General features: G+C 30.0%; 1 pseudogene across 1 annotated transcript; it reads right to left on the reverse strand.

Annotated features, from left to right (window-relative positions):
- Positions 1-1737: 1737 nt before the first annotated feature.
- Positions 1738-5389, reverse strand: LOC144996916 (cyclin-D3-2-like; annotated as a pseudogene). Its single transcript, XR_013659666.1, has 7 exons — positions 4942-5389; positions 4307-4841; positions 3963-4167; positions 3723-3853; positions 3431-3534; positions 2986-3333; positions 1738-2897 (listed from the first exon to the last, which is right to left on the reverse strand). The product of XR_013659666.1 is annotated as a cyclin-D3-2-like (transcript).
- Between the last annotated feature and the right edge of the window lie 463 nt (positions 5390-5852).

The following is a 5852-nucleotide window of genomic DNA, read 5'->3' on the forward strand; positions in this document are numbered from 1 at the left end:
GCACATGATATCCCTCGGGATAATGCCACATAAAGTTGTCAATGTGAGAAAATCAATTCATAAAGATAAATACTTACATTTGGAATTATTTTTCCATGAGGTTTATTGATTGTCACCGCAAAACATAACCGATTTGGAAATGATTCTCTTTTCAACTTGAATAAGAACATGTCATCTTCAGACGAACAATAAGGAATACTTGAAAAAAAACATTCTTTTTTTTCCATCATGTTGACCAACAACTATTTCAGTATCAATGTCATTGTGCTGAAAACTTTTACATATCAATCGAGTGCCCTTACACAATCTATTTTGGAAAAGCATATGTATGACATATTTTCGAAGTATTTTCCAATAAAAAAATTTCTATTTTCCAAAATTAAAAAAAAAACTTTTAATGTTTATAAATGATTTGTTAATAAAAATATACATTAGTTCAAGGTTGATTTTAAAAAAAAGACTCAATATTTTGATCGTTAGTTAAAAATAACGTTTTAGAAAATCCCAATATTTTGATCAAATTAAAAAAAAAAAAAAAAAAAGACAAGAGGCCGACTAAATATGTGAAACTGGAAAAAAAAAAAGTTTTTCCGAAGTTTTAATAAGTAATCTGTCATTTTTTATAATAATAATAATAATAATAATAATAATAATAATTTTGGATTAAACTATGAACCGATCAATATTGAGATTTTATTGGAGATTTTCCATTAATTTATCAAAAATTACAAAATATATTGATTTTACTATATATAAAAAATAACATAATAATGTTTTTGAACATTGAGGATAAATATGTTTTTTTACATTGATGATAAATATGTTTCTTCTAGAAAAAAAATACTTTCCTTTTTTTATTCCTTTCCGCCCAAAATTTAAAAAAGCCTTCTTTGAGATTACAACTTAACCCCAATCTTTCCTCCATCGTTGCATTAAATCCTACCTATTGAAGATTCGTGAATAAGGATTACATAATTTGGTATTATTAAAGCTCCCTAATTCTATCATTTTCATCAATCACAAACATTATTTGATATGTTCTTAGCGACATTTCATAGTTCCACATTAGATTAGGCAACTTTTAAGTACTTAGAATACTATTATAAGGTTTGGGATCGAACAACTATGGTCTTCATATTTAACTACATTCTACATTCAACTCCATCATCTTACCATTACCATTTGACTATGAGGTAAAAAAATAACCTTTAGCTTCATAATTTATATAAGTTGTTATGAATTTTCTTATCAAATTGATAGCAATCTAATGTCAAATTCTATAGTAACACATAGAAACGGCTGGTAATTAGTTATAACAAAATAAAAATGAATAAATTTCATATACCGAAAGCCAAGAGATTGACATGAAAAAAACATTTCTCTACCATATACAATTAAAAGTTGCAGCCGTATTACAATAACAATGGCCATCTAGTCTACATAAATGGATAATTGTCTCATTAAAACACAATTGAAACAATTGGCATTACAGTAAACACAAACAAAAATAAAACTTATCAAATGGTACACTAATTTGGTGTGGCAACACTTACAATTTAATTAATTGATTAAGTGACAAGCTAAAGATCATAAAACGAATTTGATCTCCATCCTTCACGTCATAGTTGTAGCATTAGTCACCCATGCAATTTACATTCAACTCTAGTGCAAAATGGAACTCTTTAAGCCTCTAATTAGCTTAGTAATTGAAATAATGTATGCAAACCAAAAAAAAGATTAAACACCTAAACAAAGTTGATCTTCATTACTCATTCGTTGTAAGAAAAAACACATGAACATTAAAAGCAACGTCATTCAAATCCATAAGCTTCTCCAATTAAAAACAAAGAAAATTGCAACAGAACCTAAAAAGTTTCTTAACCTAGAAACATTTAGTCGATATAAAACACTAAAAAACAGTAAATACACTTTTAGGTAATATATATACATTTCCAACAGTTCAACTTCATGTTTTTGTCATGTGAGTTATTATAGGGGCATAAGAAGGTGACATTCTCCCTTTTCTCATCCTATTGATCTACATGTACACACACCAACTCAACTATCAATCAATGGAAATTAATTTAGAGTTTGATAAAAGTATATAAATACCAAACATCCCCTTTAAAAAATTGTACAGATTTTACAAAGAACAAAATTAGCAAATTTGGAAACAATATTTGACGATAAAATTTTGAATGTTCTGAACTTCACAGGTTAGACATAAATATTTGTAACCGTTCAGTTAAGATGTTAAAAATATGAATGAAATTATAAGATACTTAACCAAAATTATACATGCAACGAGTAAGCTATTCAGCAAGCGTTTTCTCGAAGAGGGATAATAACCAAAAAAAAAAAGACAATAATAACATTTGTTCTTATTTTCCCACCACACATTCAAAGCACCACACAAACTTTCCCTAGCCTACTAGTGATGATAACTGACAACTTATACAGACCTACTAAAAACTATCACATTTGACATTAACCAAAAAAAGACCACAATGCCCTTTATTTTTAATTTTGCCCCAATGCTTTAAATTATCATATTGATTTCTTCTCCACGATGCATTCTTAAATCATAAAAATTCATACAAACTTTAATAACCCAATTGCATTTGACAATTGATAGTGATGAGAGAAAGACCATATTGCCCTTTTATCTTATTTTCGTAAATGTCATCAATATCAAAAAAAATTATCAAAATAACCTATTATAATTTTATTGCACTATTCCTTACAAATACTAAACCATTCCTTTCTTTTGTTGTACCAACCATACTCACAGTTCATGTTGCTAATGTGCACAAACCATATAGTTCGACATATCTCATAAAAAGACCACTTTGACCTTTATGCTTACTTTTATAGCAGCGCATCCATCCTATACGGTTCTTCAATAGAAAAGGACTAAACCATATTAAATTGCAACCAATTATATAACTGCAATAATTAGTGGACAAAAGATGAAGACTCACATACCAAGTTCGTGGTTAATTGATTAAGACATAAGAGCACCTGCATGAATCATGACATAAAGGGAATGATATTTAGATCATATTCTATTTTGAAAACCTATTTATAGTTTGATAAAATACCTTTAGAGGTTGCATATACAGATATGGAAGGAAGACCAGTGACACCAACAATATAAGAGATGAAAATGATGGTAGCATTATATATGAAAGATAAATGTAAAAAAAGAACATACCCCATGAGCTTTTTCTATTATTTTGACTTTAGAAAGTATACAATCTAATAAGTTGTCATTCATTAAAGTGGAGGCGAATAAACGCTTGTTATCTAGAATATCAGTAGCTTTTTCATAACCTGAATGATAATAAGTTGGAAGGAAAAAGGAAAAGAAAAACGAACTGAATATCAACTTCTAATAAATATACAAATAGAAAAGGTTGCAGAAACTAACCGATCTTCGGCTCTGAAAAACCACTGCACTCTAAAGTAATTTTTATCATCAGATGTTTTGAAAAACTTCACAATCTTGCCAACATGTTTTTGCTTTCCCTCACCCTGAAAAAATTTACTCACATAAATGACCTTCTTACCCCTGTAGTGAAGAATAGAAATGGCAATGCTAATACATAATGATCTAAACAATTGGTCATAAAATTGACCTTGTTATCAAGGAACTTGTTCACAATTAGTCAAACTAACCTCTGCCTTTAAAAAAAAGGAATACAATATTGAAAAGAACAAACCTCCTTAATTTGAAGAAAACCTTTGACTCATTCTTGATAATCTAGTGAGTTATCAGGATCAATCACTTTAAACACAAGAAACATTATAGGAGCAGCCATTACAGATGGAAGATAAACCAGAGACCTTGAATCTACATTTCGTGTTTATATTACATACTTGATTTGAATTAAATCAAAATCAAAAAATTCTTTGATTCATGACAATATGATTGAGTTTATGAAGGGTTTTTAGAAGGTTACCATTGACGAAAGCAAGAGCAATTCTTTCGTATCTGTTCATGAACTCTGAATGAAGCCAATGAGTGATTAAACTAAGCCTCTTCATTGTGTAATCGAATATTGCAAGTGGGGTTACTGGATTCATCTTCCATTGAAGAGATAAAAGCACTAAAAGCTCCATTTTCATTATAGTCTTGGATTTGAATACGTATTTTGATCCTTCAACCTAAACGAAAACAACCTACAAAAGAAATAGACGTGTTAATTAAAAAATAATGACATTGGCATTTTCACAAACAATTGGAGTGCATTCGTATAGATTAGATGTGATGGATATGGATATGGATATGGATATGGATACATACTTACAAGTCCAAGAGAAGAGGCATATGGATTTCTTCAACTTTAGAAGCGAAAGAATTACAAGCGACTACAGCTAACTGATTCATCCACGGCTTATCTTTCTGGAAAGAGTCGCTCAACAGGAATCTATCGAAGTAATTAACAACCAAAATGGTTGTCATAACAACAAATCCATCATGGGTACTAACCCTAATCATCCGATCGACATATTCTTTCCTTAAACCTACTAAAACCCTATCACTGAACAAATCCCCTTCTTAATAAACAATATTTTTCTCTTTAGACAAAAGGGAAGCAAGCTCGTCTTCTTCCCACAATTGATCATGTTCAAAATGGTTAAAAACATGAGCTTTTTGGTTCACGATTTGAATTTCTTCTTCAAATAAACCAATCCCAAACCCACATCCAAAATCCAAATCATTTTCTTGAACATCGCAGAAAAGACCATCATCGAAAGAAATTGCAGGTTTTCAGAACACACATTCTCGTTTTTCATCTTCTTATGGTAAGTAGATGTAAGAAGTTCCAATCCATTATCTTAAAGAAAACAAATAGACGAATACGAGATGAATTAGAAAAGATTGTTCGAGATGATGTGAGAATTAGGTCAAAAAGATAAAATATTGGAAAAACTTACCAGGTAAATGTCGATAACGACCGAGGTGTTGCCGAACCTATACAACGGCATTCTAGAAGGTTCCATGGCAGTCTCATCAAGCCATAAAGTTTTCTGCAACGGAAGGATTCGCTTATCGAGCGTAGTTACGTTCGATCTGATGACAATGGATACAATTTTGAAAAGGTCTTCGATAATGGTGACGCCTCATATACCGACTTCGTCTTCTTCCTGAAAGATGCAGTTGTACGAAAAGTCGAAACTTGATATGTTGGTGTGTACGGTGTGGAGGAGTTTGCAATTGCAGTTGTGATGATCGAAGGGACGGTTTGAGAGGAGGATAGCCACGCCACCAACGCGGAAGACGGCGTAACATGACTTAGGGTTTTTTGATGAAGACAATTAATTTTGGGTTTTTGTGAGTAACTGTGAGCCTAGGAATAAAAAATATTGCAATGAGCATTGTATTGAAAAGTAGGTATTGTACCTCTTATATTTCAAGAAATATGTAAGAAATATGTAATATCTTTAATAAGATAGTTAATATATATATATATATATATATATATATATATATATGTTTTGGTGCATTTATTTTTATGATTTACAGACGATTCGATTAATTTTTCATATTTTATTATATTATAATAATCACGTAAAACATACTATTATATATATATATATATATATATATATATATATATATATATATATGTTTTGGCGCACTTATTTTTATGATTTACAGACAATTCGATTAATTTTTCATATTTTATTATATTATAATAATCACGTAACACATATTATTCACATAATTCTTATTTATTACGTCAAATAGGTTATAATTGTTGACCCTAACTATTACATCATAATTTTAATGTTTAGCCAGAAACGCGGACGTTACACATAGGGATCATCCCACTAGCATCGACCTA

This window comes from Lactuca saligna, chromosome 5 (assembly GCF_052625555.1).
Source record: "Lactuca saligna cultivar CGN05327 chromosome 5, ASM5262555v1, whole genome shotgun sequence".
Taxonomy (NCBI): Eukaryota; Viridiplantae; Streptophyta; class Magnoliopsida; order Asterales; family Asteraceae; genus Lactuca; species Lactuca saligna.